Source organism: Anomaloglossus baeobatrachus, chromosome 7, assembly GCF_048569485.1.
Source record: "Anomaloglossus baeobatrachus isolate aAnoBae1 chromosome 7, aAnoBae1.hap1, whole genome shotgun sequence".
In the NCBI taxonomy this organism is placed as follows: domain Eukaryota; kingdom Metazoa; phylum Chordata; class Amphibia; order Anura; family Aromobatidae; genus Anomaloglossus; species Anomaloglossus baeobatrachus.
This window is the reverse complement of record NC_134359.1, coordinates 198520041-198545404: the sequence shown is the minus strand read 5'-3', so window position 1 is coordinate 198545404 and position 25364 is coordinate 198520041. Positions and strand designations below refer to the sequence as shown.

Here is a 25364-nt window from a genome sequence, read left to right as displayed (position 1 = left end):
TTGTGTATCGGCCTCTGGCAAAATGGAGCTTATCACATCTCCTACACTGGATAATGAAAAGAGTTAGACTAGCTCAAACCATATCAGAAATGAGCTAATGCTCAGGGTTTTAATAACAGTATTTTTACTGAAGATTGAATGTCGTGTCTGTATTGAAGCCCTGAAAATTGGTTTATCCCAGATAGCATTTGCATTAGTTTGTCTCTAGACATCAGATGACACTGAAGAAGATCAGAAAAGGCCACTCTACCAGAAGCTGCTTTACTATCAGTCAGTAGGAAAAGAGGTGCTGTGGCTTAGTTGGTTAAAGCGCCTGTCTAGTAAACAGGAGATCCTGAGTTCGAATCTCAGCAGTGCCTTCTTTTCATAGTCTCGGTATAGAAGTTTCGATTTTTAAAGGGCACCTTTCATAGTGAGAGACTAATGTCAAATTTGTCTTTCTCACATCTCTGAGATAGTTGAATGAAGGAATTATAAATATGTGCTGTCTAAGTGCTCAGAAGGAAGAAGATGTCATGCGATGTAGGATGGCACCAAGCATGCCAAATAAAAACAGTGGTTTTCTTTTGCCAGATTGAAATGCTTCCATGCGCATCTCTCCCTGCTAGAAAAGTTTGATAGCAGTCTTCTTGAACAGTGAAAGGGCAAGAAAACAACAAGAACAAAGATGGAAGTCAAAACCATGCATAAACAGCTCAATCCATAGACTGTATTGTTAATGCATCACCTGAACTTCACAGCCAACTTCTCTGCCCAAAAACGTAGAAACCAGACCATAAGATCTGAAGAGCATTTTGATGAGTCTTTGCTTTTTCACTGAAGGTTTTAAGTTGGCCTCTAACGGAGTGGGCCTTATCTCTTCTCCTTCATTGTCTGGTGTCTGGAGTTGGACTAAGGCAATCCTTACCAGTCATAAACCAATGCTCAATCTGGCAAAATAAAACCCACCGTTTTTATTTGGCATGCCTGATGCAATCCTACATCGGATGACGTCTTCTCTTTTATATGCACTTAGACAGCACAGATTTATGAATCCTTCATTGCACTATCTCAGAGATTTGAGAAGGTCAAATATCCACCGCCTGGGTTCTAAATGGAAACTAAGCTTTTCAACACGGAAGAAGGAGATTAAACCGACGAGGATGGGATTCGAACCCATGCATGCAGAGCACAATGGATTAGCAGTCCATCGCCTTAACCACTCGGCCACCTCGTCTACATGACAAACCTGAAATCAGGTGATATGATCTGATGAGGATTTTGACCAGTCTATCAGTCTATCTCTCCCTGCTAGAAAAGTTTGATAGCAGTCTTCTTGAACAGTGAAAGGGCAAGAAAACAACAAGAACAAAGATGGAAGTCAAAACCATGCATAAACAGCTCAATCCATAGACTGTATTGTTAATGCATCACCTGAACTTCACAGCCAACTTCTCTGCCCAAAAACGTAGAAACCAGACCATAAGATCTGAAGAGCATTTTGATGAGTCTTTGCTTTTTCACTGAAGATTTTAAGTTGGCCTCTAACGGAGTGGGCCTTATCTCTTCTCCTTCATTGTCTGGTGTCTGGAGTTGGACTAAGGCAATCCTTACCAGTCATAAACCAATGCTCAATCTGGCAAAATAAAACCCAACGTTTTTATTTGGCATGCCTGATGCAATCCTTCATCGGATGACGTCTTCTCTTTTATATGCACTTAGACAGCACAGATTTATGAATCCTTCATTGCACTATCTCAGAGATTTGAGAAGGTCAAATATCCACCACCTGGGTTCTAAATGGAAACTAAGCTTTTCAACACGGAAGAAGGAGATTAAACCGACGAGGATGGGATTCGAACCCATGCATGCAGAGCACAATGGATTAGCAGTCCATCGCCTTAACCACTCGGCCACCTCGTCTACATGACAAACCTGAAATCAGGTGATATGATCTGATGAGGATTTTGACCAGTCTATCAGTCTATCTCTCCCTGCTAGAAAAGTTTGATAGCAGTCTTCTTGAACAGTGAAAGGGCAAGAAAACAACAAGAACAAAGATGGAAGTCAAAATCATGCATAAACAGCTCAATCCATAGACTGTATTGTTAATGCATCACCTGAACTTCACAGCCAACTTCTCTGCCCAAAAACGTAGAAACCAGACCATAAGATCTGAAGAGCATTTTGATGAGTCTTTGCTTTTTCACTGAAGATTTTAAGTTGGCCTCTAACGGAGTGGGCCTTATCTCTTCTCCTTCATTGTCTGGTGTCTGGAGTTGGACTAAGGCAATCCTTACCAGTCATAAACCAATGCTCAATCTGGCAAAATAAAACCCAACGTTTTTATTTGGCATGCCTGATGCAATCCTACATCGGATGACGTCTTCTCTTTTATATGCACTTAGACAGCACAGATTTATGAATCCTTCATTGCACTATCTCAGAGATTTGAGAAGGTCAAATATCCACCACCTGGGTTCTAAATGGAAACTAAGCTTTTCAACACGGAAGAAGGAGATTAAACCGACGAGGATGGGATTCGAACCCATGCATGCAGAGCACAATGGATTAGCAGTCCATCGCCTTAACCACTCGGCCACCTCGTCTACATGACAAACCTGAAATCAGGTGATATGATCTGATGAGGATTTTGACCAGTCTATCAGTCTATCTCTCCCTGCTAGAAAAGTTTGATAGCAGTCTTCTTGAACAGTGAAAGGGCAAGAAAACAACAAGAACAAAGATGGAAGTCAAAACCATGCATAAACAGCTCAATCCATAGACTGTATTGTTAATGCATCACCTGAACTTCACAGCCAACTTCTCTGCCCAAAAACGTAGAAACCAGACCATAAGATCTGAAGAGCATTTTGATGAGTCTTTGCTTTTTCACTGAAGATTTTAAGTTGGCCTCTAACGGAGTGGGCCTTATCTCTTCTCCTTCATTGTCTGGTGTCTGGAGTTGGACTAAGGCAATCCTTACCAGTCATAAACCAATGCTCAATCTGGCAAAATAAAACCCACCGTTTTTATTTGGCATGCCTGATGCAATCCTACATCGGATGACGTCTTCTCTTTTATATGCACTTAGACAGCACAGATTTATGAATCCTTCATTGCACTATCTCAGAGATTTGAGAAGGTCAAATATCCACCACCTGGGTTCTAAATGGAAACTAAGCTTTTCAACACGGAAGAAGGAGATTAAACCGACGAGGATGGGATTCGAACCCATGCATGCAGAGCACAATGGATTAGCAGTCCATCGCCTTAACCACTCGGCCACCTCGTCTACATGACAAACCTGAAATCAGGTGATATGATCTGATGAGGATTTTGACCAGTCTATCAGTCTATCTCTCCCTGCTAGAAAAGTTTGATAGCAGTCTTCTTGAACAGTGAAAGGGCAAGAAAACAACAAGAACAAAGATGGAAGTCAAAACCATGCATAAACAGCTCAATCCATAGACTGTATTGTTAATGCATCACCTGAACTTCACAGCCAACTTCTCTGCCCAAAAACGTAGAAACCAGACCATACGATCTGAAGAGCATTTTGATGAGTCTTTGCTTTTTCACTGAAGATTTTAAGTTGGCCTCTAACGGAGTGGGCCTTATCTCTTCTCCTTCATTGTCTGGTGTCTGGAGTTGGACTAAGGCAATCCTTACCAGTCATAAACCAATGCTCAATCTGGCAAAATAAAACCCACCGTTTTTATTTGGCATGCCTGATGCAATCCTACATCGGATGACGTCTTCTCTTTTATATGCACTTAGACAGCACAGATTTATGAATCCTTCATTGCACTATCTCAGAGATTTGAGAAGGTCAAATATCCACCACCTGGGTTCTAAATGGAAACTAAGCTTTTCAACACGGAAGAAGGAGATTAAACCGACGAGGATGGGATTCGAACCCATGCATGCAGAGCACAATGGATTAGCAGTCCATCGCCTTAACCACTCGGCCACCTCGTCTACATGACAAACCTGAAATCAGGTGATATGATCTGATGAGGATTTTGACCAGTCTATCAGTCTATCTCTCCCTGCTAGAAAAGTTTGATAGCAGTCTTCTTGAACAGTGAAAGGGCAAGAAAACAACAAGAACAAAGATGGAAGTCAAAACCATGCATAAACAGCTCAATCCATAGACTGTATTGTTAATGCATCACCTGAACTTCACAGCCAACTTCTCTGCCCAAAAACGTAGAAACCAGACCATAAGATCTGAAGAGCATTTTGATGAGTCTTTGCTTTTTCACTGAAGATTTTAAGTTGGCCTCTAACGGAGTGGGCCTTATCTCTTCTCCTTCATTGTCTGGTGTCTGGAGTTGGACTAAGGCAATCCTTACTAGTCATAAACCAATGCTCAATCTGGCAAAATAAAACCCACCGTTTTTATTTGGCATGCCTGATGCAATCCTACATCGGATGACGTCTTCTCTTTTATATGCACTTAGACAGCACAGATTTATGAATCCTTCATTGCACTATCTCAGAGATTTGAGAAGGTCAAATATCCACCACCTGGGTTCTAAATGGAAACTAAGCTTTTCAACACGGAAGAAGGAGATTTAACCGACGAGGATGGGATTCGAACCCATGCATGCAGAGCACAATGGATTAGCAGTCCATCGCCTTAACCACTCGGCCACCTCGTCTACATGACAAACCTGAAATCAGGTGATATGATCTGATGAGGATTTTGACCAGTCTATCAGTCTATCTCTCCCTGCTAGAAAAGTTTGATAGCAGTCTTCTTGAACAGTGAAAGGGCAAGAAAACAACAAGAACAAAGATGGAAGTCAAAACCATGCATAAACAGCTCAATCCATAGACTGTATTGTTAATGCATCACCTGAACTTCACAGCCAACTTCTCTGCCCAAAAACGTAGAAACCAGACCATAAGATCTGAAGAGCATTTTGATGAGTCTTTGCTTTTTCACTGAAGATTTTAAGTTGGCCTCTAACGGAGTGGGCCTTATCTCTTCTCCTTCATTGTCTGGTGTCTGGAGTTGGACTAAGGCAATCCTTACCAGTCATAAACCAATGCTCAATCTGGCAAAATAAAACCCAACGTTTTTATTTGGCATGCCTGATGCAATCCTTCATCGGATGACGTCTTCTCTTTTATATGCACTTAGACAGCACAGATTTATGAATCCTTCATTGCACTATCTCAGAGATTTGAGAAGGTCAAATATCCACCACCTGGGTTCTAAATGGAAACTAAGCTTTTCAACACGGAAGAAGGAGATTAAACCGACGAGGATGGGATTCGAACCCATGCATGCAGAGCACAATGGATTAGCAGTCCATCGCCTTAACCACTCGGCCACCTCGTCTACATGACAAACCTGAAATCAGGTGATATGATCTGATGAGGATTTTGACCAGTCTATCAGTCTATCTCTCCCTGCTAGAAAAGTTTGATAGCAGTCTTCTTGAACAGTGAAAGGGCAAGAAAACAACAAGAACAAAGATGGAAGTCAAAACCATGCATAAACAGCTCAATCCATAGACTGTATTGTTAATGCATCACCTGAACTTCACAGCCAACTTCTCTGCCCAAAAACGTAGAAACCAGACCATAAGATCTGAAGAGCATTTTGATGAGTCTTTGCTTTTTCACTGAAGATTTTAAGTTGGCCTCTAACGGAGTGGGCCTTATCTCTTCTCCTTCATTGTCTGGTGTCTGGAGTTGGACTAAGGCAATCCTTACCAGTCATAAACCAATGCTCAATCTGGCAAAATAAAACCCAACGTTTTTATTTGGCATGCCTGATGCAATCCTACATCGGATGACGTCTTCTCTTTTATATGCACTTAGACAGCACAGATTTATGAATCCTTCATTGCACTATCTCAGAGATTTGAGAAGGTCAAATATCCACCACCTGGGTTCTAAATGGAAACTAAGCTTTTCAACACGGAAGAAGGAGATTAAACCGACGAGGATGGGATTCGAACCCATGCATGCAGAGCACAATGGATTAGCAGTCCATCGCCTTAACCACTCGGCCACCTCGTCTACATGACAAACCTGAAATCAGGTGATATGATCTGATGAGGATTTTGACCAGTCTATCAGTCTATCTCTCCCTGCTAGAAAAGTTTGATAGCAGTCTTCTTGAACAGTGAAAGGGCAAGAAAACAACAAGAACAAAGATGGAAGTCAAAACCATGCATAAACAGCTCAATCCATAGACTGTATTGTTAATGCATCACCTGAACTTCACAGCCAACTTCTCTGCCCAAAAACGTAGAAACCAGACCATAAGATCTGAAGAGCATTTTGATGAGTCTTTGCTTTTTCACTGAAGATTTTAAGTTGGCCTCTAACGGAGTGGGCCTTATCTCTTCTCCTTCATTGTCTGGTGTCTGGAGTTGGACTAAGGCAATCCTTACTAGTCATAAACCAATGCTCAATCTGGCAAAATAAAACCCACCGTTTTTATTTGGCATGCCTGATGCAATCCTACATCGGATGACGTCTTCTCTTTTATATGCACTTAGACAGCACAGATTTATGAATCCTTCATTGCACTATCTCAGAGATTTGAGAAGGTCAAATATCCACCACCTGGGTTCTAAATGGAAACTAAGCTTTTCAACACGGAAGAAGGAGATTTAACCGACGAGGATGGGATTCGAACCCATGCATGCAGAGCACAATGGATTAGCAGTCCATCGCCTTAACCACTCGGCCACCTCGTCTACATGACAAACCTGAAATCAGGTGATATGATCTGATGAGGATTTTGACCAGTCTATCAGTCTATCTCTCCCTGCTAGAAAAGTTTGATAGCAGTCTTCTTGAACAGTGAAAGGGCAAGAAAACAACAAGAACAAAGATGGAAGTCAAAACCATGCATAAACAGCTCAATCCATAGACTGTATTGTTAATGCATCACCTGAACTTCACAGCCAACTTCTCTGCCCAAAAACGTAGAAACCAGACCATAAGATCTGAAGAGCATTTTGATGAGTCTTTGCTTTTTCACTGAAGATTTTAAGTTGGCCTCTAACGGAGTGGGCCTTATCTCTTCTCCTTCATTGTCTGGTGTCTGGAGTTGGACTAAGGCAATCCTTACCAGTCATAAACCAATGCTCAATCTGGCAAAATAAAACCCAACGTTTTTATTTGGCATGCCTGATGCAATCCTTCATCGGATGACGTCTTCTCTTTTATATGCACTTAGACAGCACAGATTTATGAATCCTTCATTGCACTATCTCAGAGATTTGAGAAGGTCAAATATCCACCACCTGGGTTCTAAATGGAAACTAAGCTTTTCAACACGGAAGAAGGAGATTAAACCGACGAGGATGGGATTCGAACCCATGCATGCAGAGCACAATGGATTAGCAGTCCATCGCCTTAACCACTCGGCCACCTCGTCTACATGACAAACCTGAAATCAGGTGATATGATCTGATGAGGATTTTGACCAGTCTATCAGTCTATCTCTCCCTGCTAGAAAAGTTTGATAGCAGTCTTCTTGAACAGTGAAAGGGCAAGAAAACAACAAGAACAAAGATGGAAGTCAAAACCATGCATAAACAGCTCAATCCATAGACTGTATTGTTAATGCATCACCTGAACTTCACAGCCAACTTCTCTGCCCAAAAACGTAGAAACCAGACCATAAGATCTGAAGAGCATTTTGATGAGTCTTTGCTTTTTCACTGAAGATTTTAAGTTGGCCTCTAACGGAGTGGGCCTTATCTCTTCTCCTTCATTGTCTGGTGTCTGGAGTTGGACTAAGGCAATCCTTACTAGTCATAAACCAATGCTCAATCTGGCAAAATAAAACCCACCGTTTTTATTTGGCATGCCTGATGCAATCCTACATCGGATGACGTCTTCTCTTTTATATGCACTTAGACAGCACAGATTTATGAATCCTTCATTGCACTATCTCAGAGATTTGAGAAGGTCAAATATCCACCACCTGGGTTCTAAATGGAAACTAAGCTTTTCAACACGGAAGAAGGAGATTTAACCGACGAGGATGGGATTCGAACCCATGCATGCAGAGCACAATGGATTAGCAGTCCATCGCCTTAACCACTCGGCCACCTCGTCTACATGACAAACCTGAAATCAGGTGATATGATCTGATGAGGATTTTGACCAGTCTATCAGTCTATCTCTCCCTGCTAGAAAAGTTTGATAGCAGTCTTCTTGAACAGTGAAAGGGCAAGAAAACAACAAGAACAAAGATGGAAGTCAAAACCATGCATAAACAGCTCAATCCATAGACTGTATTGTTAATGCATCACCTGAACTTCACAGCCAACTTCTCTGCCCAAAAACGTAGAAACCAGACCATAAGATCTGAAGAGCATTTTGATGAGTCTTTGCTTTTTCACTGAAGATTTTAAGTTGGCCTCTAACGGAGTGGGCCTTATCTCTTCTCCTTCATTGTCTGGTGTCTGGAGTTGGACTAAGGCAATCCTTACCAGTCATAAACCAATGCTCAATCTGGCAAAATAAAACCCAACGTTTTTATTTGGCATGCCTGATGCAATCCTTCATCGGATGACGTCTTCTCTTTTATATGCACTTAGACAGCACAGATTTATGAATCCTTCATTGCACTATCTCAGAGATTTGAGAAGGTCAAATATCCACCACCTGGGTTCTAAATGGAAACTAAGCTTTTCAACACGGAAGAAGGAGATTAAACCGACGAGGATGGGATTCGAACCCATGCATGCAGAGCACAATGGATTAGCAGTCCATCGCCTTAACCACTCGGCCACCTCGTCTACATGACAAACCTGAAATCAGGTGATATGATCTGATGAGGATTTTGACCAGTCTATCAGTCTATCTCTCCCTGCTAGAAAAGTTTGATAGCAGTCTTCTTGAACAGTGAAAGGGCAAGAAAACAACAAGAACAAAGATGGAAGTCAAAACCATGCATAAACAGCTCAATCCATAGACTGTATTGTTAATGCATCACCTGAACTTCACAGCCAACTTCTCTGCCCAAAAACGTAGAAACCAGACCATAAGATCTGAAGAGCATTTTGATGAGTCTTTGCTTTTTCACTGAAGATTTTAAGTTGGCCTCTAACGGAGTGGGCCTTATCTCTTCTCCTTCATTGTCTGGTGTCTGGAGTTGGACTAAGGCAATCCTTACCAGTCATAAACCAATGCTCAATCTGGCAAAATAAAACCCAAAGTTTTTATTTGGCATGCCTGATGCAATCCTACATCGGATGACGTCTTCTCTTTTATATGCACTTAGACAGCACAGATTTATGAATCCTTCATTGCACTATCTCAGAGATTTGAGAAGGTCAAATATCCACCACCTGGGTTCTAAATGGAAACTAAGCTTTTCAACACGGAAGAAGGAGATTAAACCGACGAGGATGGGATTCGAACCCATGCATGCAGAGCACAATGGATTAGCAGTCCATCGCCTTAACCACTCGGCCACCTCGTCTACATGACAAACCTGAAATCAGGTGATATGATCTGATGAGGATTTTGACCAGTCTATCAGTCTATCTCTCCCTGCTAGAAAAGTTTGATAGCAGTCTTCTTGAACAGTGAAAGGGCAAGAAAACAACAAGAACAAAGATGGAAGTCAAAACCATGCATAAACAGCTCAATCCATAGACTGTATTGTTAATGCATCACCTGAACTTCACAGCCAACTTCTCTGCCCAAAAACGTAGAAACCAGACCATAAGATCTGAAGAGCATTTTGATGAGTCTTTGCTTTTTCACTGAAGATTTTAAGTTGGCCTCTAACGGAGTGGGCCTTATCTCTTCTCCTTCATTGTCTGGTGTCTGGAGTTGGACTAAGGCAATCCTTACTAGTCATAAACCAATGCTCAATCTGGCAAAATAAAACCCACCGTTTTTATTTGGCATGCCTGATGCAATCCTACATCGGATGACGTCTTCTCTTTTATATGCACTTAGACAGCACAGATTTATGAATCCTTCATTGCACTATCTCAGAGATTTGAGAAGGTCAAATATCCACCACCTGGGTTCTAAATGGAAACTAAGCTTTTCAACACGGAAGAAGGAGATTAAACCGACGAGGATGGGATTCGAACCCATGCATGCAGAGCACAATGGATTAGCAGTCCATCGCCTTAACCACTCGGCCACCTCGTCTACATGACAAACCTGAAATCAGGTGATATGATCTGATGAGGATTTTGACCAGTCTATCAGTCTATCTCTCCCTGCTAGAAAAGTTTGATAGCAGTCTTCTTGAACAGTGAAAGGGCAAGAAAACAACAAGAACAAAGATGGAAGTCAAAACCATGCATAAACAGCTCAATCCATAGACTGTATTGTTAATGCATCACCTGAACTTCACAGCCAACTTCTCTGCCCAAAAACGTAGAAACCAGACCATAAGATCTGAAGAGCATTTTGATGAGTCTTTGCTTTTTCACTGAAGATTTTAAGTTGGCCTCTAACGGAGTGGGCCTTATCTCTTCTCCTTCATTGTCTGGTGTCTGGAGTTGGACTAAGGCAATCCTTACCAGTCATAAACCAATGCTCAATCTGGCAAAATAAAACCCACCGTTTTTATTTGGCATGCCTGATGCAATCCTACATCGGATGACGTCTTCTCTTTTATATGCACTTAGACAGCACAGATTTATGAATCCTTCATTGCACTATCTCAGAGATTTGAGAAGGTCAAATATCCACCACCTGGGTTCTAAATGGAAACTAAGCTTTTCAACACGGAAGAAGGAGATTAAACCGACGAGGATGGGATTCGAACCCATGCATGCAGAGCACAATGGATTAGCAGTCCATCGCCTTAACCACTCGGCCACCTCGTCTACATGACAAACCTGAAATCAGGTGATATGATCTGATGAGGATTTTGACCAGTCTATCAGTCTATCTCTCCCTGCTAGAAAAGTTTGATAGCAGTCTTCTTGAACAGTGAAAGGGCAAGAAAACAACAAGAACAAAGATGGAAGTCAAAACCATGCATAAACAGCTCAATCCATAGACTGTATTGTTAATGCATCACCTGAACTTCACAGCCAACTTCTCTGCCCAAAAACGTAGAAACCAGACCATAAGATCTGAAGAGCATTTTGATGAGTCTTTGCTTTTTCACTGAAGATTTTAAGTTGGCCTCTAACGGAGTGGGCCTTATCTCTTCTCCTTCATTGTCTGGTGTCTGGAGTTGGACTAAGGCAATCCTTACCAGTCATAAACCAATGCTCAATCTGGCAAAATAAAACCCACCGTTTTTATTTGGCATGCCTGATGCAATCCTACATCGGATGACGTCTTCTCTTTTATATGCACTTAGACAGCACAGATTTATGAATCCTTCATTGCACTATCTCAGAGATTTGAGAAGGTCAAATATCCACCACCTGGGTTCTAAATGGAAACTAAGCTTTTCAACACGGAAGAAGGAGATTAAACCGACGAGGATGGGATTCGAACCCATGCATGCAGAGCACAATGGATTAGCAGTCCATCGCCTTAACCACTCGGCCACCTCGTCTATATGACAAACCTGAAATCAGGTGATATGATCTGATGAGGATTTTGACCAGTCTATCAGTCTATCTCTCCCTGCTAGAAAAGTTTGATAGCAGTCTTCTTGAACAGTGAAAGGGCAAGAAAACAACAAGAACAAAGATGGAAGTCAAAACCATGCATAAACAGCTCAATCCATAGACTGTATTGTTAATGCATCACCTGAACTTCACAGCCAACTTCTCTGCCCAAAAACGTAGAAACCAGACCATAAGATCTGAAGAGCATTTTGATGAGTCTTTGCTTTTTCACTGAAGATTTTAAGTTGGCCTCTAACGGAGTGGGCCTTATCTCTTCTCCTTCATTGTCTGGTGTCTGGAGTTGGACTAAGGCAATCCTTACCAGTCATAAACCAATGCTCAATCTGGCAAAATAAAACCCACCGTTTTTATTTGGCATGCCTGATGCAATCCTACATCGGATGACGTCTTCTCTTTTATATGCACTTAGACAGCACAGATTTATGAATCCTTCATTGCACTATCTCAGAGATTTGAGAAGGTCAAATATCCACCACCTGGGTTCTAAATGGAAACTAAGCTTTTCAACACGGAAGAAGGAGATTAAACCGACGAGGATGGGATTCGAACCCATGCATGCAGAGCACAATGGATTAGCAGTCCATCGCCTTAACCACTCGGCCACCTCGTCTACATGACAAACCTGAAATCAGGTGATATGATCTGATGAGGATTTTGACCAGTCTATCAGTCTATCTCTCCCTGCTAGAAAAGTTTGATAGCAGTCTTCTTGAACAGTGAAAGGGCAAGAAAACAACAAGAACAAAGATGGAAGTCAAAACCATGCATAAACAGCTCAATCCATAGACTGTATTGTTAATGCATCACCTGAACTTCACAGCCAACTTCTCTGCCCAAAAACGTAGAAACCAGACCATAAGATCTGAAGAGCATTTTGATGAGTCTTTGCTTTTTCACTGAAGATTTTAAGTTGGCCTCTAACGGAGTGGGCCTTATCTCTTCTCCTTCATTGTCTGGTGTCTGGAGTTGGACTAAGGCAATCCTTACCAGTCATAAACCAATGCTCAATCTGGCAAAATAAAACCCACCGTTTTTATTTGGCATGCCTGATGCAATCCTACATCGGATGACGTCTTCTCTTTTATATGCACTTAGACAGCACAGATTTATGAATCCTTCATTGCACTATCTCCGAGATTTGAGAAGGTCAAATATCCACCGCCTGGGTTGAAAATGGAACTAAGCCTTTCAGCACGGAAGAAGGAGATTAAACCGACGAGGATGGGATTCGAACCCATGCATGCAGAGCACAATGGATTAGCAGTCCATCGCCTTAACCACTCGGCCACCTCGTCTACATGACAAACCTGAAATCAGGTGATATGATCTGATGAGGATTTTGACCAGTCTATCAGTCTATCTCTCCCTGCTAGAAAAGTTTGATAGCAGTCTTCTTGAACAGTGAAAGGGCAAGAAAACAACAAGAACAAAGATGGAAGTCAAAACCATGCATAAACAGCTCAATCCATAGACTGTATTGTTAATGCATCACCTGAACTTCACAGCCAACTTCTCTGCCCAAAAACGTAGAAACCAGACCATAAGATCTGAAGAGCATTTTGATGAGTCTTTGCTTTTTCACTGAAGATTTTAAGTTGGCCTCTAACGGAGTGGGCCTTATCTCTTCTCCTTCATTGTCTGGTGTCTGGAGTTGGACTAAGGCAATCCTTACCAGTCATAAACCAATGCTCAATCTGGCAAAATAAAACCCACCGTTTTTATTTGGCATGCCTGATGCAATCCTACATCGGATGACGTCTTCTCTTTTATATGCACTTAGACAGCACAGATTTATGAATCCTTCATTGCACTATCTCAGAGATTTGAGAAGGTCAAATATCCACCACCTGGGTTCTAAATGGAAACTAAGCTTTTCAACACGGAAGAAGGAGATTAAACCGACGAGGATGGGATTCGAACCCATGCATGCAGAGCACAATGGATTAGCAGTCCATCGCCTTAACCACTCGGCCACCTCGTCTACATGACAAACCTGAAATCAGGTGATATGATCTGATGAGGATTTTGACCAGTCTATCAGTCTATCTCTCCCTGCTAGAAAAGTTTGATAGCAGTCTTCTTGAACAGTGAAAGGGCAAGAAAACAACAAGAACAAAGATGGAAGTCAAAACCATGCATAAACAGCTCAATCCATAGACTGTATTGTTAATGCATCACCTGAACTTCACAGCCAACTTCTCTGCCCAAAAACGTAGAAACCAGACCATAAGATCTGAAGAGCATTTTGATGAGTCTTTGCTTTTTCACTGAAGATTTTAAGTTGGCCTCTAACGGAGTGGGCCTTATCTCTTCTCCTTCATTGTCTGGTGTCTGGAGTTGGACTAAGGCAATCCTTACCAGTCATAAACCAATGCTCAATCTGGCAAAATAAAACCCACCGTTTTTATTTGGCATGCCTGATGCAATCCTACATCGGATGACGTCTTCTCTTTTATATGCACTTAGACAGCACAGATTTATGAATCCTTCATTGCACTATCTCAGAGATTTGAGAAGGTCAAATATCCACCACCTGGGTTCTAAATGGAAACTAAGCTTTTCAACACGGAAGAAGGAGATTAAACCGACGAGGATGGGATTCGAACCCATGCATGCAGAGCACAATGGATTAGCAGTCCATCGCCTTAACCACTCGGCCACCTCGTCTACATGACAAACCTGAAATCAGGTGATATGATCTGATGAGGATTTTGACCAGTCTATCAGTCTATCTCTCCCTGCTAGAAAAGTTTGATAGCAGTCTTCTTGAACAGTGAAAGGGCAAGAAAACAACAAGAACAAAGATGGAAGTCAAAACCATGCATAAACAGCTCAATCCATAGACTGTATTGTTAATGCATCACCTGAACTTCACAGCCAACTTCTCTGCCCAAAAACGTAGAAACCAGACCATAAGATCTGAAGAGCATTTTGATGAGTCTTTGCTTTTTCACTGAAGATTTTAAGTTGGCCTCTAACGGAGTGGGCCTTATCTCTTCTCCTTCATTGTCTGGTGTCTGGAGTTGGACTAAGGCAATCCTTACCAGTCATAAACCAATGCTCAATCTGGCAAAATAAAACCCACCGTTTTTATTTGGCATGCCTGATGCAATCCTACATCGGATGACGTCTTCTCTTTTATATGCACTTAGACAGCACAGATTTATGAATCCTTCATTGCACTATCTCAGAGATTTGAGAAGGTCAAATATCCACCACCTGGGTTCTAAATGGAAACTAAGCTTTTCAACACGGAAGAAGGAGATTAAACCGACGAGGATGGGATTCGAACCCATGCATGCAGAGCACAATGGATTAGCAGTCCATCGCCTTAACCACTCGGCCACCTCGTCTACATGACAAACCTGAAATCAGGTGATATGATCTGATGAGGATTTTGACCAGTCTATCAGTCTATCTCTCCCTGCTAGAAAAGTTTGATAGCAGTCTTCTTGAACAGTGAAAGGGCAAGAAAACAACAAGAACAAAGATGGAAGTCAAAACCATGCATAAACAGCTCAATCCATAGACTGTATTGTTAATGCATCACCTGAACTTCACAGCCAACTTCTCTGCCCAAAAACGTAGAAACCAGACCATAAGATCTGAAGAGCATTTTGATGAGTCTTTGCTTTTTCACTGAAGATTTTAAGTTGGCCTCTAACGGAGTGGGCCTTATCTCTTCTCCTTCATTGTCTGGTGTCTGGAGTTGGACTAAGGCAATCCTTACCAGTCATAAACCAATGCTCAATCTGGCAAAATAAAACCCACCGTTTTTATTTGGCATGCCTGATGCAATCCTACATCGGATGACGTCTTCTCTTTTATATGCACTTAGACAGCACAGATTTATGAATCCTTCATTGCACTATCTCAGAGATTTGAGAAGGTCAAATATCCACCACCTGGGTTCTAAATGGAAACTAAGCTTTTCAACACGGAAGAAGGAGATTAAACCGACGAGGATGGGATTCGAACCCATGCATGCAGAGCACAATGGATTAGCAGTCCATCGCCTTAACCACTCGGCCACCTCGTCTACATGACAAACCTGAAATCAGGTGATATGATCTGATGAGGATTTTGACCAGTCTATCAGTCTATCTCTCCCTGCTAGAAAAGTTTGATAGCAGTCTTCTTGAACAGTGAAAGGGCAAGAAAACAACAAGAACAAAGATGGAAGTCAAAACCATGCATAAACAGCTCAATCCATAGACTGTATTGTTAATGCATCACCTGAACTTCACAGCCAACTTCTCTGCCCAAAAACGTAGAAACCAGACCATAAGATCTGAAGAGCATTTTGATGAGTCTTTGCTTTTTCACTGAAGATTTTAAGTTGGCCTCTAACGGAGTGGGCCTTATCTCTTCTCCTTCATTGTCTGGTGTCTGGAGTTGGACTAAGGCAATCCTTACCAGTCATAAACCAATGCTCAATCTGGCAAAATAAAACCCACCGTTTTTATTTGGCATGCCTGATGCAATCCTACATCGGATGACGTCTTCTCTTTTATATGCACTTAGACAGCACAGATTTATGAATCCTTCATTGCACTATCTCAGAGATTTGAGAAGGTCAAATATCCACCACCTGGGTTCTAAATGGAAACTAAGCTTTTCAACACGGAAGAAGGAGATTAAACCGACGAGGATGGGATTCGAACCCATGCATGCAGAGCACAATGGATTAGCAGTCCATCGCCTTAACCACTCGGCCACCTCGTCTACATGACAAACCTGAAATCAGGTGATATGATCTGATGAGGATTTTGACCAGTCTATCAGTCTATCTCTCCCTGCTAGAAAAGTTTGATAGCAGTCTTCTTGAACAGTGAAAGGGCAAGAAAACAACAAGAACAAAGATGGAAGTCAAAACCATGCATAAACAGCTCAATCCATAGACTGTATTGTTAATGCATCACCTGAACTTCACAGCCAACTTCTCTGCCCAAAAACGTAGAAACCAGACCATAAGATCTGAAGAGCATTTTGATGAGTCTTTGCTTTTTCACTGAAGATTTTAAGTTGGCCTCTAACGGAGTGGGCCTTATCTCTTCTCCTTCATTGTCTGGTGTCTGGAGTTGGACTAAGGCAATCCTTACCAGTCATAAACCAATGCTCAATCTGGCAAAATAAAACCCACCGTTTTTATTTGGCATGCCTGATGCAATCCTACATCGGATGACGTCTTCTCTTTTATATGCACTTAGACAGCACAGATTTATGAATCCTTCATTGCACTATCTCAGAGATTTGAGAAGGTCAAATATCCACCACCTGGGTTCTAAATGGAAACTAAGCTTTTCAACACGGAAGAAGGAGATTAAACCGACGAGGATGGGATTCGAACCCATGCATGCAGAGCACAATGGATTAGCAGTCCATCGCCTTAACCACTCGGCCACCTCGTCTACATGACAAACCTGAAATCAGGTGATATGATCTGATGAGGATTTTGACCAGTCTATCAGTCTATCTCTCCCTGCTAGAAAAGTTTGATAGCAGTCTTCTTGAACAGTGAAAGGGCAAGAAAACAACAAGAACAAAGATGGAAGTCAAAACCATGCATAAACAGCTCAATCCATAGACTGTATTGTTAATGCATCACCTGAACTTCACAGCCAACTTCTCTGCCCAAAAACGTAGAAACCAGACCATAAGATCTGAAGAGCATTTTGATGAGTCTTTGCTTTTTCACTGAAGATTTTAAGTTGGCCTCTAACGGAGTGGGCCTTATCTCTTCTCCTTCATTGTCTGGTGTCTGGAGTTGGACTAAGGCAATCCTTACCAGTCATAAACCAATGCTCAATCTGGCAAAATAAAACCCACCGTTTTTATTTGGCATGCCTGATGCAATCCTACATCGGATGACGTCTTCTCTTTTATATGCACTTAGACAGCACAGATTTATGAATCCTTCATTGCACTATCTCAGAGATTTGAGAAGGTCAAATATCCACCACCTGGGTTCTAAATGGAAACTAAGCTTTTCAACACGGAAGAAGGAGATTAAACCGACGAGGATGGGATTCGAACCCATGCATGCAGAGCACAATGGATTAGCAGTCCATCGCCTTAACCACTCGGCCACCTCGTCTACATGACAAACCTGAAATCAGGTGATATGATCTGATGAGGATTTTGACCAGTCTATCAGTCTATCTCTCCCTGCTAGAAAAGTTTGATAGCAGTCTTCTTGAACAGTGAAAGGGCAAGAAAACAACAAGAACAAAGATGGAAGTCAAAACCATGCATAAACAGCTCAATCCATAGACTGTATTGTTAATGCATCACCTGAACTTCACAGCCAACTTCTCTGCCCAAAAACGTAGAAACCAGACCATAAGATCTGAAGAGCATTTTGATGAGTCTTTGCTTTTTCACTGAAGATTTTAAGTTGGCCTCTAACGGAGTGGGCCTTATCTCTTCTCCTTCATTGTCTGGTGTCTGGAGTTGGACTAAGGCAATCCTTACCAGTCATAAACCAATGCTCAATCTGGCAAAATAAAACCCACCGTTTTTATTTGGCATGCCTGATGCAATCCTACATCGGATGACGTCTTCTCTTTTATATGCACTTAGACAGCACAGATTTATGAATCCTTCATTGCACTATCTCAGAGATTTGAGAAGGTCAAATATCCACCACCTGGGTTCTAAATGGAAACTAAGCTTTTCAACACGGAAGAAGGAGATTAAACCGACGAGGATGGGATTCGAACCCATGCATGCAGAGCACAATGGATTAGCAGTCCATCGCCTTAACCACTCGGCCACCTCGTCTACATGACAAACCTGAAATCAGGTGATATGATCTGATGAGGATTTTGACCAGTCTATCAGTCTATCTCTCCCTGCTAGAAAAGTTTGATAGCAGTCTTCTTGAACAGTGAAAGGGCAAGAAAACAACAAGAACAAAGATGGAAGTCAAAACCATGCATAAACAGCTCAATCCATAGACTGTATTGTTAATGCATCACCTGAACTTCACAGCCAACTTCTCTGCCCAAAAACGTAGAAACCAGACCATAAGATCTGAAGAGCATTTTGATGAGTCTTTGCTTTTTCACTGAAGATTTTAAGTTGGCCTCTAACGGAGTGGGCCTTATCTCTTCTCCTTCATTGTCTGGTGTCTGGAGTTGGACTAAGGCAATCCTTACCAGTCATAAACCAATGCTCAATCTGGCAAAATAAAACCCACCGTTTTTATTTGGCATGCCTGATGCAATCCTACATCGGATGACGTCTTCTCTTTTATATGCACTTAGACAGCACAGATTTATGAATCCTTCATTGCACTATCTCAGAGATTTGAGAAGGTCAAATATCCACCACCTGGGTTCTAAATGGAAACTAAGCTTTTCAACACGGAAGAAGGAGATTAAACCGACGAGGATGGGATTCGAACCCATGCATGCAGAGCACAATGGATTAGCAGTCCATCGCCTTAACCACTCGGCCACCTCGTCTACATGACAAACCTGAAATCAGGTGATATGATCTGATGAGGATTTTGACCAGTCTATCAGTCTATCTCTCCCTGCTAGAAAAGTTTGATAGCAGTCTTCTTGAACAGTGAAAGGGCAAGAAAACAACAAGAACAAAGATGGAAGTCAAAACCATGCATAAACAGCTCAATCCATAGACTGTATTGTTAATGCATCACCTGAACTTCACAGCCAACTTCTCTGCCCAAAAACGTAGAAACCAGACCATAAGATCTGAAGAGCATTTTGATGAGTCTTTGCTTTTTCACTGAAGATTTTAAGTTGGCCTCTAACGGAGTGGGCCTTATCTCTTCTCCTTCATTGTCTGGTGTCTGGAGTTGGACTAAGGCAATCCTTACCAGTCATAAACCAATGCTCAATCTGGCAAAATAAAACCCACCGTTTTTATTTGGCATGCCTGATGCAATCCTACATCGGATGACGTCTTCTCTTTTATATGCACTTAGACAGCACAGATTTATGAATCCTTCATTGCACTATCTCAGAGATTTGAGAAGGTCAAATATCCACCACCTGGGTTCTAAATGGAAACTAAGCTTTTCAACACGGAAGAAGGAGATTAAACCGACGAGGATGGGATTCGAACCCATGCATGCAGAGCACAATGGATTAGCAGTCCATCGCCTTAACCACTCGGCCACCTCGTCTACATGACAAACCTGAAATCAGGTGATATGATCTGATGAGGATTTTGACCAGTCTATCAGTCTATCTCTCCCTGCTAGAAAAGTTTGATAGCAGTCTTCTTGAACAGTGAAAGGGCAAGAAAACAACAAGAACAAAGATGGAAGTCAAAACCATGCATAAACAGCTCAATCCATAGACTGTATTGTTAATGCATCACCTGAACTTCACAGCCAACTTCTCTGCCCAAAAACGTAGAAACCAGACCATAAGATCTGAAGAGCATTTTGATGAGTCTTTGCTTTTTCACTGAAGATTTTAAGTTGGCCTCTAACGGAGTGGGCCTTATCTCTTCTCCTTCATTGTCTGGTGTCTGGAGTTGGACTAAGGCAATCCTTACCAGTCATAAACCAATGCTCAATCTGGCAAAATAAAACCCACCGTTTTTATTTGGCATGCCTGATGCAATCCTACATCGGATGACGTCTTCTCTTTTATATGCACTTAGACAGCACAGATTTATGAATCCTTCATTGCACTATCTCAGAGATTTGAGAAGGTCAAATATCCACCACCTGGGTTCTAAATGGAAACTAAGCTTTTCAACACGGAAGAAGGAGATTAAACCGACGAGGATGGGATTCGAACCCATGCATGCAGAGCACAATGGATTAGCAGTCCATCGCCTTAACCACTCGGCCACCTCGTCTACATGACAAACCTGAAATCAGGTGATATGATCTGATGAGGATTTTGACCAGTCTATCAGTCTATCTCTCCCTGCTAGAAAAGTTTGATAGCAGTCTTCTTGAACAGTGAAAGGGCAAGAAAACAACAAGAACAAAGATGGAAGTCAAAACCATGCATAAACAGCTCAATCCATAGACTGTATTGTTAATGCATCACCTGAACTTCACAGCCAACTTCTCTGCCCAAAAACGTAGAAACCAGACCATAAGATCTGAAGAGCATTTTGATGAGTCTTTGCTTTTTCACTGAAGATTTTAAGTTGGCCTCTAACGGAGTGGGCCTTATCTCTTCTCCTTCATTGTCTGGTGTCTGGAGTTGGACTAAGGCAATCCTTACCAGTCATAAACCAATGCTCAATCTGGCAAAATAAAACCCACCGTTTTTATTTGGCATGCCTGATGCAATCCTACATCGGATGACGTCTTCTCTTTTATATGCACTTAGACAGCACAGATTTATGAATCCTTCATTGCACTATCTCAGAGATTTGAGAAGGTCAAATATCCACCACCTGGGTTCTAAATGGAAACTAAGCTTTTCAACACGGAAGAAGGAGATTAAACCGACGAGGATGGGATTCGAACCCATGCATGCAGAGCACAATGGATTAGCAGTCCATCGCCTTAACCACTCGGCCACCTCGTCTACATGACAAACCTGAAATCAGGTGATATGATCTGATGAGGATTTTGACCAGTCTATCAGTCTATCTCTCCCTGCTAGAAAAGTTTGATAGCAGTCTTCTTGAACAGTGAAAGGGCAAGAAAACAACAAGAACAAAGATGGAAGTCAAAACCATGCATAAACAGCTCAATCCATAGACTGTATTGTTAATGCATCACCTGAACTTCACAGCCAACTTCTCTGCCCAAAAACGTAGAAACCAGACCATAAGATCTGAAGAGCATTTTGATGAGTCTTTGCTTTTTCACTGAAGATTTTAAGTTGGCCTCTAACGGAGTGGGCCTTATCTCTTCTCCTTCATTGTCTGGTGTCTGGAGTTGGACTAAGGCAATCCTTACCAGTCATAAACCAATGCTCAATCTGGCAAAATAAAACCCACCGTTTTTATTTGGCATGCCTGATGCAATCCTACATCGGATGACGTCTTCTCTTTTATATGCACTTAGACAGCACAGATTTATGAATCCTTCATTGCACTATCTCAGAGATTTGAGAAGGTCAAATATCCACCACCTGGGTTCTAAATGGAAACTAAGCTTTTCAACACGGAAGAAGGAGATTAAACCGACGAGGATGGGATTCGAACCCATGCATGCAGAGCACAATGGATTAGCAGTCCATCGCCTTAACCACTCGGCCACCTCGTCTACATGACAAACCTGAAATCAGGTGATATGATCTGATGAGGATTTTGACCAGTCTATCAGTCTATCTCTCCCTGCTAGAAAAGTTTGATAGCAGTCTTCTTGAACAGTGAAAGGGCAAGAAAACAACAAGAACAAAGATGGAAGTCAAAACCATGCATAAACAGCTCAATCCATAGACTGTATTGTTAATGCATCACCTGAACTTCACAGCCAACTTCTCTGCCCAAAAACGTAGAAACCAGACCATAAGATCTGAAGAGCATTTTGATGAGTCTTTGCTTTTTCACTGAAGATTTTAAGTTGGCCTCTAACGGAGTGGGCCTTATCTCTTCTCCTTCATTGTCTGGTGTCTGGAGTTGGACTAAGGCAATCCTTACCAGTCATAAACCAATGCTCAATCTGGCAAAATAAAACCCACCGTTTTTATTTGGCATGCCTGATGCAATCCTACATCGGATGACGTCTTCTCTTTTATATGCACTTAGACAGCACAGATTTATGAATCCTTCATTGCACTATCTCAGAGATTTGAGAAGGTCAAATATCCACCACCTGGGTTCTAAATGGAAACTAAGCTTTTCAACACGGAAGAAGGAGATTAAACCGACGAGGATGGGATTCGAACCCATGCATGCAGAGCACAATGGATTAGCAGTCCATCGCCTTAACCACTCGGCCACCTCGTCTACATGACAAACCTGAAATCAGGTGATATGATCTGATGAGGATTTTGACCAGTCTATCAGTCTATCTCTCCCTGCTAGAAAAGTTTGATAGCAGTCTTCTTGAACAGTGAAAGGGCAAGAAAACAACAAGAACAAAGATGGAAGTCAAAACCATGCATAAACAGCTCAATCCATAGACTGTATTGTTAATGCATCACCTGAACTTCACAGCCAACTTCTCTGCCCAAAAACGTAGAAACCAGACCATAAGATCTGAAGAGCATTTTGATGAGTCTTTGCTTTTTCACTGAAGATTTTAAGTTGGCCTCTAACGGAGTGGGCCTTATCTCTTCTCCTTCATTGTCTGGTGTCTGGAGTTGGACTAAGGCAATCCTTACCAGTCATAAACCAATGCTCAATCTGGCAAAATAAAACCCACCGTTTTTATTTGGCATGCCTGATGCAATCCTACATCGGATGACGTCTTCTCTTTTATATGCACTTAGACAGCACAGATTTATGAATCCTTCATTGCACTATCTCAGAGATTTGAGAAGGTCAAATATCCACCACCTGGGTTCTAAATGGAAACTAAGCTTTTCAACACGGAAGAAGGAGATTAAACCGACGAGGATGGGATTCGAACCCATGCATGCAGAGCACAATGGATTAGCAGTCCATCGCCTTAACCACTCGGCCACCTCGTCTACATGACAAACCTGAAATCAGGTGATATGATCTGATGAGGATTTTGACCAGTCTATCAGTCTATCTCTCCCTGCTAGAAAAGTTTGATAGCAGTCTTCTTGAACAGTGAAAGGGCAAGAAAACAACAAGAACAAAGATGGAAGTCAAAACCATGCATAAACAGCTCAATCCATAGACTGTATTGTTAATGCATCACCTGAACTTCACAGCCAACTTCTCTGCCCAAAAACGTAGAAACCAGACCATAAGATCTGAAGAGCATTTTGATGAGTCTTTGCTTTTTCACTGAAGATTTTAAGTTGGCCTCTAACGGAGTGGGCCTTATCTCTTCTCCTTCATTGTCTGGTGTCTGGAGTTGGACTAAGGCAATCCTTACCAGTCATAAACCAATGCTCAATCTGGCAAAATAAAACCCACCGTTTTTATTTGGCATGCCTGATGCAATCCTACATCGGATGACGTCTTCTCTTTTATATGCACTTAGACAGCACAGATTTATGAATCCTTCATTGCACTATCTCAGAGATTTGAGAAGGTCAAATATCCACCACCTGGGTTCTAAATGGAAACTAAGCTTTTCAACACGGAAGAAGGAGATTAAACCGACGAGGATGGGATTCGAACCCATGCATGCAGAGCACAATGGATTAGCAGTCCATCGCCTTAACCACTCGGCCACCTCGTCTACATGACAAACCTGAAATCAGGTGATATGATCTGATGAGGATTTTGACCAGTCTATCAGTCTATCTCTCCCTGCTAGAAAAGTTTGATAGCAGTCTTCTTGAACAGTGAAAGGGCAAGAAAACAACAAGAACAAAGATGGAAGTCAAAACCATGCATAAACAGCTCAATCCATAGACTGTATTGTTAATGCATCACCTGAACTTCACAGCCAACTTCTCTGCCCAAAAACGTAGAAACCAGACCATAAGATCTGAAGAGCATTTTGATGAGTCTTTGCTTTTTCACTGAAGATTTTAAGTTGGCCTCTAACGGAGTGGGCCTTATCTCTTCTCCTTCATTGTCTGGTGTCTGGAGTTGGACTAAGGCAATCCTTACCAGTCATAAACCAATGCTCAATCTGGCAAAATAAAACCCACCGTTTTTATTTGGCATGCCTGATGCAATCCTACATCGGATGACGTCTTCTCTTTTATATGCACTTAGACAGCACAGATTTATGAATCCTTCATTGCACTATCTCAGAGATTTGAGAAGGTCAAATATCCACCACCTGGGTTCTAAATGGAAACTAAGCTTTTCAACACGGAAGAAGGAGATTAAACCGACGAGGATGGGATTCGAACCCATGCATGCAGAGCACAATGGATTAACAGTCCATCGCCTTAACCACTCGGCCACCTCGTCTACATGACAAACCTGAAATCAGGTGATATGATCTGATGAGGATTTTGACCAGTCTATCAGTCTATCTCTCCCTGCTAGAAAAGTTTGATAGCAGTCTTCTTGAACAGTGAAAGGGCAAGAAAACAACAAGAACAAAGATGGAAGTCAAAACCATGCATAAACAGCTCAATCCATAGACTGTATTGTTAATGCATCACCTGAACTTCACAGCCAACTTCTCTGCCCAAAAACGTAGAAACCAGACCATAAGATCTGAAGAGCATTTTGATGAGTCTTTGCTTTTTCACTGAAGATTTTAAGTTGGCCTCTAACGGAGTGGGCCTTATCTCTTCTCCTTCATTGTCTGGTGTCTGGAGTTGGACTAAGGCAATCCTTACCAGTCATAAACCAATGCTCAATCTGGCAAAATAAAACCCACCGTTTTTATTTGGCATGCCTGATGCAATCCTACATCGGATGACGTCTTCTCTTTTATATGCACTTAGACAGCACAGATTTATGAATCCTTCATTGCACTATCTCAGAGATTTGAGAAGGTCAAATATCCACCACCTGGGTTCTAAATGGAAACTAAGCTTTTCAACACGGAAGAAGGAGATTAAACCGACGAGGATGGGATTCGAACCCATGCATGCAGAGCACAATGGATTAGCAGTCCATCGCCTTAACCACTCGGCCACCTCGTCTACATCACAAACCTCAAATCAGGTGATATGATCTGATGAGGATTTTGACCAGTCTATCAGTCTATCTCTCCCTGCTAGAAAAGTTTGATAGCAGTCTTCTTGAACAGTGAAAGGGCAAGAAAACAACAAGAACAAAGAT

General features: G+C 41.9%; 37 non-coding genes across 37 annotated transcripts; 1 reads left to right on the top strand and 36 right to left on the bottom strand.

The window, feature by feature from the left end:
- The first annotated feature begins 285 nt into the window (after positions 1-285).
- On the top strand, positions 286-359 carry TRNAT-AGU (transfer RNA threonine (anticodon AGU)). The gene has a single exon. It is a non-coding gene; the product is annotated as a tRNA-Thr (tRNA).
- A 775-nt stretch (positions 360-1134) lies between these two features.
- On the bottom strand, positions 1135-1216 carry TRNAS-GCU (transfer RNA serine (anticodon GCU)). The gene has a single exon. It is a non-coding gene; the product is annotated as a tRNA-Ser (tRNA).
- A 604-nt stretch (positions 1217-1820) lies between these two features.
- Positions 1821-1902, bottom strand: TRNAS-GCU (transfer RNA serine (anticodon GCU)). The gene has a single exon. It is a non-coding gene; the product is annotated as a tRNA-Ser (tRNA).
- Positions 1903-2506: 604 nt separating this feature from the next.
- Positions 2507-2588, bottom strand: TRNAS-GCU (transfer RNA serine (anticodon GCU)). The gene has a single exon. It is a non-coding gene; the product is annotated as a tRNA-Ser (tRNA).
- Positions 2589-3192: 604 nt separating this feature from the next.
- Positions 3193-3274, bottom strand: TRNAS-GCU (transfer RNA serine (anticodon GCU)). Its single transcript has one exon. It is a non-coding gene; the product is annotated as a tRNA-Ser (tRNA).
- Positions 3275-3878: 604 nt separating this feature from the next.
- On the bottom strand, positions 3879-3960 carry TRNAS-GCU (transfer RNA serine (anticodon GCU)). Its single transcript has one exon. It is a non-coding gene; the product is annotated as a tRNA-Ser (tRNA).
- A 604-nt stretch (positions 3961-4564) lies between these two features.
- Positions 4565-4646, bottom strand: TRNAS-GCU (transfer RNA serine (anticodon GCU)). The gene has a single exon. It is a non-coding gene; the product is annotated as a tRNA-Ser (tRNA).
- A 604-nt stretch (positions 4647-5250) lies between these two features.
- TRNAS-GCU (transfer RNA serine (anticodon GCU)) lies at positions 5251-5332 on the bottom strand. Its single transcript has one exon. It is a non-coding gene; the product is annotated as a tRNA-Ser (tRNA).
- A 604-nt stretch (positions 5333-5936) lies between these two features.
- Positions 5937-6018, bottom strand: TRNAS-GCU (transfer RNA serine (anticodon GCU)). The gene has a single exon. It is a non-coding gene; the product is annotated as a tRNA-Ser (tRNA).
- A 604-nt stretch (positions 6019-6622) lies between these two features.
- TRNAS-GCU (transfer RNA serine (anticodon GCU)) lies at positions 6623-6704 on the bottom strand. The gene has a single exon. It is a non-coding gene; the product is annotated as a tRNA-Ser (tRNA).
- A 604-nt stretch (positions 6705-7308) lies between these two features.
- TRNAS-GCU (transfer RNA serine (anticodon GCU)) lies at positions 7309-7390 on the bottom strand. Its single transcript has one exon. It is a non-coding gene; the product is annotated as a tRNA-Ser (tRNA).
- Positions 7391-7994: 604 nt separating this feature from the next.
- Positions 7995-8076, bottom strand: TRNAS-GCU (transfer RNA serine (anticodon GCU)). The gene has a single exon. It is a non-coding gene; the product is annotated as a tRNA-Ser (tRNA).
- Positions 8077-8680: 604 nt separating this feature from the next.
- On the bottom strand, positions 8681-8762 carry TRNAS-GCU (transfer RNA serine (anticodon GCU)). Its single transcript has one exon. It is a non-coding gene; the product is annotated as a tRNA-Ser (tRNA).
- A 604-nt stretch (positions 8763-9366) lies between these two features.
- TRNAS-GCU (transfer RNA serine (anticodon GCU)) lies at positions 9367-9448 on the bottom strand. The gene has a single exon. It is a non-coding gene; the product is annotated as a tRNA-Ser (tRNA).
- Positions 9449-10052: 604 nt separating this feature from the next.
- On the bottom strand, positions 10053-10134 carry TRNAS-GCU (transfer RNA serine (anticodon GCU)). The gene has a single exon. It is a non-coding gene; the product is annotated as a tRNA-Ser (tRNA).
- Positions 10135-10738: 604 nt separating this feature from the next.
- On the bottom strand, positions 10739-10820 carry TRNAS-GCU (transfer RNA serine (anticodon GCU)). Its single transcript has one exon. It is a non-coding gene; the product is annotated as a tRNA-Ser (tRNA).
- Positions 10821-11424: 604 nt separating this feature from the next.
- TRNAS-GCU (transfer RNA serine (anticodon GCU)) lies at positions 11425-11506 on the bottom strand. Its single transcript has one exon. It is a non-coding gene; the product is annotated as a tRNA-Ser (tRNA).
- Positions 11507-12110: 604 nt separating this feature from the next.
- On the bottom strand, positions 12111-12192 carry TRNAS-GCU (transfer RNA serine (anticodon GCU)). The gene has a single exon. It is a non-coding gene; the product is annotated as a tRNA-Ser (tRNA).
- A 603-nt stretch (positions 12193-12795) lies between these two features.
- Positions 12796-12877, bottom strand: TRNAS-GCU (transfer RNA serine (anticodon GCU)). The gene has a single exon. It is a non-coding gene; the product is annotated as a tRNA-Ser (tRNA).
- Positions 12878-13481: 604 nt separating this feature from the next.
- Positions 13482-13563, bottom strand: TRNAS-GCU (transfer RNA serine (anticodon GCU)). The gene has a single exon. It is a non-coding gene; the product is annotated as a tRNA-Ser (tRNA).
- Positions 13564-14167: 604 nt separating this feature from the next.
- TRNAS-GCU (transfer RNA serine (anticodon GCU)) lies at positions 14168-14249 on the bottom strand. The gene has a single exon. It is a non-coding gene; the product is annotated as a tRNA-Ser (tRNA).
- Positions 14250-14853: 604 nt separating this feature from the next.
- Positions 14854-14935, bottom strand: TRNAS-GCU (transfer RNA serine (anticodon GCU)). The gene has a single exon. It is a non-coding gene; the product is annotated as a tRNA-Ser (tRNA).
- A 604-nt stretch (positions 14936-15539) lies between these two features.
- Positions 15540-15621, bottom strand: TRNAS-GCU (transfer RNA serine (anticodon GCU)). Its single transcript has one exon. It is a non-coding gene; the product is annotated as a tRNA-Ser (tRNA).
- Positions 15622-16225: 604 nt separating this feature from the next.
- Positions 16226-16307, bottom strand: TRNAS-GCU (transfer RNA serine (anticodon GCU)). Its single transcript has one exon. It is a non-coding gene; the product is annotated as a tRNA-Ser (tRNA).
- A 604-nt stretch (positions 16308-16911) lies between these two features.
- Positions 16912-16993, bottom strand: TRNAS-GCU (transfer RNA serine (anticodon GCU)). Its single transcript has one exon. It is a non-coding gene; the product is annotated as a tRNA-Ser (tRNA).
- Positions 16994-17597: 604 nt separating this feature from the next.
- Positions 17598-17679, bottom strand: TRNAS-GCU (transfer RNA serine (anticodon GCU)). The gene has a single exon. It is a non-coding gene; the product is annotated as a tRNA-Ser (tRNA).
- Positions 17680-18283: 604 nt separating this feature from the next.
- Positions 18284-18365, bottom strand: TRNAS-GCU (transfer RNA serine (anticodon GCU)). The gene has a single exon. It is a non-coding gene; the product is annotated as a tRNA-Ser (tRNA).
- A 604-nt stretch (positions 18366-18969) lies between these two features.
- TRNAS-GCU (transfer RNA serine (anticodon GCU)) lies at positions 18970-19051 on the bottom strand. The gene has a single exon. It is a non-coding gene; the product is annotated as a tRNA-Ser (tRNA).
- Positions 19052-19655: 604 nt separating this feature from the next.
- TRNAS-GCU (transfer RNA serine (anticodon GCU)) lies at positions 19656-19737 on the bottom strand. Its single transcript has one exon. It is a non-coding gene; the product is annotated as a tRNA-Ser (tRNA).
- Positions 19738-20341: 604 nt separating this feature from the next.
- TRNAS-GCU (transfer RNA serine (anticodon GCU)) lies at positions 20342-20423 on the bottom strand. The gene has a single exon. It is a non-coding gene; the product is annotated as a tRNA-Ser (tRNA).
- Positions 20424-21027: 604 nt separating this feature from the next.
- TRNAS-GCU (transfer RNA serine (anticodon GCU)) lies at positions 21028-21109 on the bottom strand. The gene has a single exon. It is a non-coding gene; the product is annotated as a tRNA-Ser (tRNA).
- A 604-nt stretch (positions 21110-21713) lies between these two features.
- On the bottom strand, positions 21714-21795 carry TRNAS-GCU (transfer RNA serine (anticodon GCU)). The gene has a single exon. It is a non-coding gene; the product is annotated as a tRNA-Ser (tRNA).
- A 604-nt stretch (positions 21796-22399) lies between these two features.
- TRNAS-GCU (transfer RNA serine (anticodon GCU)) lies at positions 22400-22481 on the bottom strand. Its single transcript has one exon. It is a non-coding gene; the product is annotated as a tRNA-Ser (tRNA).
- Positions 22482-23085: 604 nt separating this feature from the next.
- Positions 23086-23167, bottom strand: TRNAS-GCU (transfer RNA serine (anticodon GCU)). The gene has a single exon. It is a non-coding gene; the product is annotated as a tRNA-Ser (tRNA).
- A 604-nt stretch (positions 23168-23771) lies between these two features.
- TRNAS-GCU (transfer RNA serine (anticodon GCU)) lies at positions 23772-23853 on the bottom strand. Its single transcript has one exon. It is a non-coding gene; the product is annotated as a tRNA-Ser (tRNA).
- Positions 23854-24457: 604 nt separating this feature from the next.
- Positions 24458-24539, bottom strand: TRNAN-GUU (transfer RNA asparagine (anticodon GUU)). Its single transcript has one exon. It is a non-coding gene; the product is annotated as a tRNA-Asn (tRNA).
- Positions 24540-25143: 604 nt separating this feature from the next.
- TRNAS-GCU (transfer RNA serine (anticodon GCU)) lies at positions 25144-25225 on the bottom strand. The gene has a single exon. It is a non-coding gene; the product is annotated as a tRNA-Ser (tRNA).
- Between the last annotated feature and the right edge of the window lie 139 nt (positions 25226-25364).